Below are 10,760 nucleotides of genomic sequence, written 5' to 3' on the forward strand. Positions count from 1 at the left end.
AAAAACGTCTATTTGACATTCTCTTGTCAGTTAGCCATTATCAATAGCATGCGGAATATCATATATTTGTGTGTTGCTAGCATTCTCTTCAGCATAAAAATATAGGTTATACATCACGTGTAACAACACAGTCTGGCAGACTATATATTTATGCGACATCCAATTCTTAATGCTCTCTATCAATTGGACTAATTCTTAAGTCATGGAGGTTTAAGTATTGCACATTCTAAAGTCAAAAAATAGGGGAAAATATAGCTTTTATCTAGTAACAATGTCAGTCAAACCAGCATTCCAAGTTTTAATTGGTGACTATTTTTAATAATAACATATATATTTCATCAGTGACAGAGGTTCAGGAAAAAGCTAAAATCCAAACATCATACATGTGAGCATTAATCAACTGACTAATAGAATAATGAGTTAAAATAAGTAAAGATCAATCGTTAAAGTCACAATGACAAGAGGATGCGTCTCTTCAGTCGGTCTTACCAATGTAAAATCACTGTCTAAGTCGGTATTAAGTACATTTATTTATCCTACTAGAATAACAGACGCAACCTAATATGGTGGAATCGCTATGATATGACTACCTAATCCATACGATCTTATGTAGAAGTCATTTTATTATTTTCATGCTGACTTGTCTTATGATGACAGTCGGTAGCATACTTTTTATGAACTTATGAAGAACACTTTTCGGCTGGGGATATGATTATATATTTGATATGTAAAGGAAGAGGTGATACATAGTGACTACGCCTGCACGGCCGAGTCATGCTGTCTCGATTGAGTGTTTTGCGCTCACCTCCTATGACCTTCTCCAGATGTTCAACAGATAATGTAAATCTTCCTAACTACTGTTTGTCCGGCTTCAATGATTGTGTGGTTCCGCATCAGTCCCACTATACAATTTCTGTAATTACTCGTATATCCGTTACATCTCACTGTACAAAGTCAAATCTTTTCGGTCATTTTTCGAATTTGCCGATATATTTTTTAATTCAAGTTATCATTTGTTTCCACTACATGCATATGACTGGTAAGTTGGAGAATATGGTATTCTTGCAGTGTTTGGAAAAAAACAAGATAACAAAAACTATTTCAGCTCGAGAATAATATTCATGATAAGGTATCGATTTTATTGTATAATAGAGGAAAAAAAATTTTCCTGACTTATAAAATGTTCAGTTATTTGTCGATCTCCATTGGTTAAGGTTATCGACTTCAAATTCTTAGTTATTCTTTATCTACAAAGCTTGAGGAAAAAACTGCAGAGTTGGTGAGTCATTTAATTGGAAATCAGTTTGTACACTTACTATTTGTATTGAATAAACATTTGGTCCTTACAATAAATTATAGTGTAGTTTGGTTTTCATCTGATCCACTTCTGACTGGTTTGAAATTTAATTTGATGACTTAACGTTGTGCCCCGTTCTCAAACGCACAGTTAGATAAAAATTAATACGATGGAGGAAGTGGAATAGCTCTAGTTGGTAAGAATTTAATCATTACACTTAGCGACCAGGTTGAAAGCGAATTCTAAGTACGTGTCATTTCTTGGCTTAAATCGTACCAAAACTTGGATTAAGAAATCAAATGTCTTAGTACAATTCAGGAATTTGAAAACGAAGAGTATTAAAAATATATTAAATCAGAATGTAAACTAAATTATGAAGAACGTTCAGAAGGCCTGACCATATTTGCTTTTACAGAACGTCTTATATGTACTATAACAAACAAGATATGTAATGTCAGATTCCCACTAATGTTGTTTTATCATAATACTGTGACTTATGCTAACCACAAGTTGTTTCAGTACAACACCCTATTAACTATATTAAATATGAGTTCCGGCTGTTGTATGTATGTATATTTATTCAAATTTAGATGCCTTGAATTTTTTTAATAGTAATTTACAACCGAACTAGAGAAAAAAGGTGGAAGTTATTCTGTAAAATCGAATATTTCTTTGCATTTATAAGAGAGCACATGATGATGGTTGTTAATTTCGTTCAATATCTTGTTGGTCTGTTTAACGACCAATGCATTTTTGTTTTTTCAGGTGACGTCTGGTGTTTGCAAGTCATGTAAATATCTGAGTAGTAGACATATTTATGAGTACGGCTAACACAATATTTCTTCTTTCGTCGGGTAAAATAGGTGTTGGAAGTGAGCTTTTAACCAGTCTCCAAGGGCACATGAGTCAGTCAGTCAGCTACAACGTAGGACCAGGCACATGTTCATCGGCCCAAGTTGCAATACTTCATTAGCACGGCAAGATGAACAGCAGATTCATAGAAGTAATATATGAAAGAAAGATTGCATACAAGGATATAGTACAGGGAGAAAAACTAGTTCGTAGAAAGGCAGATATGAAACGATTTTAATTTCATAGTTTAAGGGAAGATAGAGAATGCACATACCTACACCATTTTGATCGATTCTGAGACATGTCCCCCAGAGTCTCCAACCATTGGTTACGATAGTCACGCAGATCCCAACCAAGTAGTCTACGTCTACCAACATGGCTCAGACCAGAAGTTAGTGACTTCAGGCACTGATGCCACGTTTTGGTTTGGCTGCCCCTTAATTTATTCCAACCGTCTCCAACACTAGTCAGCATTACTTATCGTGGTAATCTGTGTTCAGGCATACGTAACACGTGGCCTTCTCCTTCTTCATTTCTTGAATCTTATCCAGTATATCAACAGTGACCCATTCCTTGTGGTGATGCTTCTTGTGGCCCGAAACCTCATGAAATGTTGAAGTGATTGCCTCTTTGATCCCTTTCCAGCTGCTCCGCATGGTAGTTCCCTCTCGATTGAGTAGATCGTGAAACGCCTAGAACCTATTGCTGAGGTCTATCTTGAATTCGTTGAGTCTGTCAGTATCCTAAAGAAAGGTCGTATTAAACATTTGTGATGTCCACTGCGTTGTCTAGTACTTCATGAGCTTGAGCTTCATCTTGACGACCAGCAAGTTATGACCTGAGGCTACATCAGCTTCTATCTTATGTCTCACGTCCTCCCTCGTCTTTCTGAATTTTCTTATTGATGCCGATATGGTTAATTTGATTCTGTGTAGTGTTACCCGTTGAAATCCATGTGATTTTGTGTATGCGATTATGTGGGAATATGGTGCCGCCCATGACTAGTTAGTTGAAGGCACATAGGTTTGCGAATCTCTCACCATTTTCGTTCTTTTCTCTCAGTCCATGTCGTCCCATGATATCTTCATATCACTTGCTGTAAAATAAACAAATCGTCTATTCTGCACAAAAATCATTTTTAGTGAACAGAAATAGCTTAACCAATTATTTCATTCAGTTTATCTATTCACTATCTTTTAGATTGTTAGTTTAGATATTCCAATTCGCGTAATATGATTCCGACTACAGATAAAGATTCTTTTCTACACTAGCCAGTTTTAGATAATTTACTGTTTGATTATTTAATAAACACCAACCTACGTTTACATATTTTGAGTGTATCTTAACACGCTTTAAGTCAACTAAATCTTGTAATACTAAAGTCAAGATAAACCCATCAGCAGGATGTGAAGAAATCCAGGATAACAAAATGTTTGAAGCTTCAAAGCATCTTCCAAACATTTGGTCAAACAATAGGAACCCTTCACTAGAAGTTAGTGGATGCTATGTACCTCTTTTAAGTCATGCGTAAGATTTGTTTTGAGGAAATTATATAGTGATTACTGGTTTTGATCTGGTGCGATAATCTACCTAAAGAATTTTCAGATAACACCATTATCGGTAAAAAAATCTTCGAAGATATATATCGTGTACAAGATTAATGAATCTTTATAACATACAATGATTACTAACTGTAAAAGTTTAAATTATGATATGTTCTGTAATCCATGATTCGAATTCTTCGGTGTATTAGTTATTCATGATTACTATTGTACGGAAACATCACATAAAGTCCCGAAATTCTGAATGATATTATCATAGATCATATGTGTTAGAACCTGAAGTTACCAGACTGACGTGAAACTTATACCTAGGTCCTTTTGAGTGCATAAGTTCACTTTTAAACTTTTGTACCAATGGCTTCGATAAAACGTAATATATTTATAGTTATTCGCATACTGATCATTTTGAAAGATATTGAGTTCAATATCAAGCAGGTGATGAACAGTCACATTAGTTTCATTTGTTGTGAACAGGAACCCTTCTTTTTATTTTAATGTAAATAATTCGGCACGTCCAAGTAAAATGGTAAACGCAGAGGGTGTTTGTGTGAGGTGGGAATTTGTCCACTTTTATCTATCTCAATGAACAGTTTTTGATACAGAACGACTAATTTAGGGTGTGGATACGTCATTTTCAACCTAAAACATTGTCTAGAAACAATTTTGTCAGCTGATCTTTTACTTTCGTGTTTGGGGTGTCATTTATATTGTGTCTTCAGCACCACTTTTATATACAGGAGGAATTCTGTTATGTTTGGCATCGGGCATTACCAATTTTGTACCCGTATCGCCAAGTTTTATATCTGGGGAAGTTGTTTCTGCTGTCCAGATGGATTTGTTATGTCCTCGGTCTTACTAGTTATACCTGACAATCGAGAACCACTAGAATTCTCACGGAGTGAGAACACAAAAGACTGGTTCAATGAAGATTTACTGGCTCTCCAACAACACATTCCCAAACAAGTCCCAAAATCACATCATCCAAAGACCAAAAATACGACCGTTTATATCTTAATTTTTACTCAGTAATTTAAAATAAGTGGGAATACAATCACTGTAAAAACACACTTCAAATATAGTTCACATGAATCTGTACAGGGTGTTTAATTGTCACACTTAACTAAAGTTCGCGCTTGTCATTTCAAACAAATTTTATATTCGATACGAAGAGAACAGAATACACGAAATAGATGTAACCATCTAATTCTACGTGGTGTGTTATTTTGCTTTATTTAGATGTATAAATATTGAAAAATTGTATGAAAATATTCTCAAGAACCATTATTGCTTCCAGCAGAGTTTTCTCCATAAGAGTCACAGTTCCTCGCCAAATATTTTATGAAATTCTGTGGTTATTGGTAACATGCAAGGTTCAAATTGTTGCTTCATGGTTTCTCATTTGTTTCTTTTCCAAGGAGCAGAAATAAGCTAAATGGTCGGTGCTTATTATTGATTTATCAATATGATCATGGAGCTGAACTATGCAATCAGCAATCACAAAGTACTGTGCATAATATAAGTATGTAGGAAGCATTCTAGCATGCTTCCTAGGCTGAAACCTACAAATATAAGATTTGTATCGCCATAACTGTGCTAATGACAGCTATTTTGTGCTTCCATTCTTATTCTTACACTTTGATTGTAACTTAGCGCGAATTCGGTTACGTTCTGTAACCAAGCTTGTATCCTGGCACGATCTCGGTATCCTTTCGATACCACGAGATCGCCAGCAAATAAACATCGACTTGGTCCATTAACTGCCTTCTGGTATTTGGCTTCTCGGGGATTTTATGGGTTTCTTTGGTTACGTTCAACCTTCGCCTTCTGATTTATTTGGCACGTGTTTCTTGGTAGCGGTGTTCATAGTTAATCTCGACTCGACGCCACGCTACAATTGGTGACCCGTATTTTGGAACACGCCTCAACTTCTGGTCAAATCTTCCAAAGAAGCCAATTCTGTGAGTCTATGATTTATCTATCCACGTCTGTCGTATATTTTCATATTTTTTAATGTATAATATACTCGACATGACGAATAACGATAAGAATAGTATTAATATAATAGACTCACATGTATGTGTACCGAACCCTTGTTACTTTTTATTCGCGTGACGATGAATTCCACGCTTTATTCGAGAAATTTTCCCCTATTAACAATTTTCCTCGCTGACCTGGCTGCTTGGTACGGAATGCATTCGCATAAGCATTAACGTCTACCTCCCAGCATCAAATGGTTAAGTTGAACGGTTTCACTACCAACTTAACAGTGCTCTACGAGCACACGAGAACGACAACTGGTACGAAACCTTATCGCTCGTCCCCTTAGGTATTCGAACGGGCTTGAAGGCAGATATACAATGTTCCGCCGCCGAACTGGTATGCGGCACAACATTGCGTCTGCCCGGAGAATTCTTCACACCACGGGGCAGACCTGATTTCGGTAAATCAGACTACGTCCATCGACTGTCTGCATTTATGCGAACGCTGTCTCCGGTGTCAACTCGAATACAACATCGACAGGTCGCTCTCGAGAGAGAGTTATCTACCTGTCCACATGTTTTCATACGAGTAGATTCGGTACGCAAACCTTGGCAACAACCTTACGAAGGCCCTTTTCACGTGATCGCTCGTCACGAAAAGACCTTCAAGGTTGATCGACATGGCCGCGTCGAGATCGTCAGCGTCGATCGTCTCAAACCAGCACACGTCGATGACAGTGCCCTATCTGGTAACCTGAGATTCAATGCTTGACCTATCAAACCTAGCGGGATCCTTAAATCTTCTTCAGGTCCCACGCTAGATACATCTGAGGCCTCATTCTCACGTCCCGGTCAACAGCACGCGTCATCTGCACCGTCTACGGATGAGACGATAGTCTCACGTCCAGATCAGCAGACCACGCCGCCTCTGACCTCGGATGAGATTGCAGGCTCACGAGACGCGAATGAGACTACCGTCTCACGTTCCGGTCGCCGAGTACGGTTGCCCGTACGCTTCCGCGACTAGTCGCACAGTCAACAACCGATACGGTGTAGGAATATTCCTATGCTACACGCGTGCTACACTCTTCTCTTTTTTGATTTTCTTTTTGTTTCCTGAGCCCACGCCTTCGACCATCTCCGTTTGGTTCCGTCGACTTCAGTCAACTTTGGCGAAAGCTGGACTGGCCACCCATGCTCTTGTCAACGCACTCAGTCGATATATTGGTTTCGAATGCTTGGCATACGCTTGATCTCGAACTTGGTCGTTATGGTCGCTTCTGGTCTTTTGGCTCAACGTGGTTTCGTCCTTCGTCTGCAGCGTTCCTGGTCCGCATTCCCTACCAACGCAATCTTCAGATTCTGGATACAAACCAATCTCGTGTAGCATGCCAACTCAAGCAACAAATACAGCGCATCGCTCCTGGTACCGTTCTCCGAAAACGACCTTCGTTGGCAACTCGACGATCAACGATCGCTTTCTTGTTCGCCAATTCTTCTGTCCTACAATCGGTCGTCAGCCGATCAGCCCCACGATTTAAACCGCTATTTATCGAAAGTGTAAACCCTTTCTAGCGGGGGCTCCTGTAGTGACTCACAATTATCACGAGAACACGACTGGTTTGATAAAAACAATTATTATTATAACCAACTGTACCAGTGTTTGTTTTAATGTGCTTTTGTTTGACTGTGCTAATGACAGCTATTTTGTGCTTCCATTCTTATTCTTACACTTTGATTGTAACTTAGCGCGAATTCGGTTACGTTCTGTAACCAAGCTTGTATCCTGGCACGATCTCGGTATCCTTTCGATACCACGAGATCGCCAGCAAATAAACATCGACTTGGTCCATTAACTGCCTTCTGGTATTTGGCTTCTCGGGGATTTTATGGGTTTCTTTGGTTACGTTCAACCTTCGCCTTCTGATTTATTTGGCACGTGTTTCTTGGTAGCGGTGTTCATAGTTAATCTCGACTCGACGCCACGCTACAGACCAATGCGTTCATTCTTTCCAAGCTGCATTTTTACCTCGTTGATTATTCGCTTATTAATCCTGATTGCTTTTATATGATCGTGTGTGTGTTGATTGCTCACTCTCTTCATTACGTTTCTGTAACTTATTTTTGTCTGACTATAAATATTGAGTCACGCTTGATGGAAAACTAAATGGCTCACTCGCCTCCTCCACATTGGTTTCTCGCTCTTCATTCTGAATGAACAAATTGGTCTATCCAGAAGCTAGAATAATCCATGGAGGATGTTCTTCTCTTTGAAAACCAATAAAATATTCAGAACTATCCGGACATGTAGTTGTTACTATTGTTTCACTTTATGAATACTCAATTGTTGATACTTTATTTCAGTCAGATATAATTTATTTATTCTCTATTATTCCTTCTTTTTACGAACTATGTAAGATACTAAGGATATTCGTGCACATTATTCTCATAATTCTACTGAATCAATCCTATTATTAACTATCACATGACTTGTAACTGAACATGATTACTTTTCTCCGGCCTGAAGTTTCTTTCAGAAAGTGACTTTTAAAAACTGGTCTCAAAGAGTTCTCGTGGTGTTTGAATAAAATTGTAGTGACTCACTTGTATCACGAGAACACGACTGGTTTAATAAAAACAATCATAATTATAAGCAACTTTACCAGTGACTGTTTTAATGTGCTTTTGTTTAACTGTGCTAAAAAGCATCCATTATTCTTACACTTTGATTGTGACCTCGCGCGAATTGGCACGGACTGGCGGGTAAGCCACGGATTTTCGCGCACACGTTACATATTGTCGTGGATTTTTTGTGTCGTTATTTAACAGCTATTAACAGGCTTTTTTGCATGACACATCAATTTCTGTATTGCTAGTGCTTGTAACATAGTTTTTATTCCAATTTATTGGCAGTTTGACGTATTTCTTGCTCACCACGTAAGTAAATCTGAAGTTAGCTTAATATAGTTATTTGTAACAATACAAACTCAAGCAAGTAAAGTTCACCGTGTTACTAGTCAAAAAATACATCACAGATTGAGTTTTCATGAAAATGAACCGTAAAATCTTTTACATATGGTTCACCTCCTTGATTGCGGTGACGGTGAACATGGATGTCGGTAGTTGTTTATAAAATGTAAGTAGAAGCAATCAAGCGTTAACCTAATTGTGAATATTATATAACTTGTTTGTATTTAGCCATAAACAGTTATATCCATTAGAGGTACCATTGTTTTGTACTGAAGTGACATAATTATGTAACGTATCTGAGAAAAATTATGTGAGTGACAATTGACGTTTATAGTGTTGTCCAGCGGCTTTGTGAACGTCTGCAGTAATAGTGTATAACACCACATCAAGTAGGAACAAAATCTTCATGAGTAAAACGATCGGTGTTTCTTTTGAGCATGGTGACACAACCATATTTTTTAGTTAATACTGATTTGTGACGTGTCTGTTATAGGGTTCACAAATGAGTTATTATAAACTCTTCACTCCGTCTCGGTAATACAGTTGTTGTGTTACTTAGGAAGTTATGAATGAATGTCACTACTTGTAAATAAAAGACTTATAGGCACAGTCTGTTACTTGCTATTTGAATAACTTATTGAATATGATACTGAGAACAAAGTTTAATTGTTTGTCTCAAAACGGATTTGTTGTTTTTCAGAATAGTATGAAGCTTATGGAATTTAGGATTACGGAAGATCGTGTGGAAAACCAGTTTACAAGTTTACGATAACTGTTTTATATTGCCTACTGCTATGTTCACTCATCTAATGAATTATTTAAATACAAATATAACAACCATAAGCAGTGTTTTACATTATAAATCCTGTAAGTTTGTATAATTATGGTCTAAATAAAGCCAAAACAAATATTGACGCAGAATCATGTGACTGCATTACATTTCGTGGTTTCTCACAAGTTGCATACAACTGAATATGCATTATAATTTAAGATTGAGGGAAGAAATAGTATGAAAGATAATAGAAAGCAAAGAATTGGAATGACCTAGGTTATCAATAATAACTATACATATGTATATGCTTGAACAGGTCAAAGGTCATTTGATGTTAGACTTAAGGGAACATAAAGGATGGGTGGTGTAATAGTCGAGTGAAGTTCAGAAGCATACAAGATAAATTGTGTGATAATTCTAGATGTAATGAATAAATCAGTGAATTAAGAACTAATAAGATAAGTGAAGACAATCTGAAGAGTTAACATAATTTAGCAAAGAAGTGTGAGTGGAAGGGTGGTCTAAGGATTACGTAATCCATCTTATCAGGGAACTAGCTGCATGAAATTGTCTAGTTCCATACTAATACTAACTTGATAATGGACGTAATCTGACAACGAAAAATATGTAAGGCGGTTGTTTAATCTGTAAGGTTTTACGTGGAAGTCGCATTGTTGTTTTATTTGACTCGTTGATTCATCACAATGAACAACGATATAACGCTAAATTCTAACGACAGTTCGTAACTAATACAGTAGTACAAATTCTTAATTTTCACACACAATTATTCGTTAAAGCGATTGGTAAACCTCCCCATGAAAGTATGAAGACGAGAATAAAAAATGAGAAAAAGTTTATTGATTTTTCATGACTACTAAAGTGGAAAGATAAGTTTACAAGTTGTATAAATAGTGGTATAAAATAAAGCCACAAAGAACTGTTAATCGTAAACCTGCTGTCTAGCTGTTTATAATTCTTAAGTAAAAATTGTAGACTTTTCTCTCCACCTGATTCGCGAAGAGTTCACCATATTTCTCAACAATTTGTTGTTTGCACATTCTTTGGAGCCGTTGAAGTTGTATATATTCTTTACTCCGTCTCCGTAATGAAATTCCTGTGTTGTTTTGTAAGTTGTACCTATTGTCTAATTTCCATCTGCAGCAACACCTAAGAAGTTGATGAGCTATGCAGTTTATATTTTATAATTTAAATAGCTTACCTGTTAGATTTCGTCTTTTAACATATGCCAGCAGGAGATGGCGGCACGGATATCGACACATATTAAACGTGCTACAATTACATTGACAAATACTTACATCCACTTCGTA

The sequence above is a fragment of the Schistosoma haematobium genome, chromosome ZW, assembly GCF_000699445.3.
Source record: "Schistosoma haematobium chromosome ZW, whole genome shotgun sequence".
NCBI lineage: Eukaryota > Metazoa > Platyhelminthes > Trematoda > Strigeidida > Schistosomatidae > Schistosoma > Schistosoma haematobium.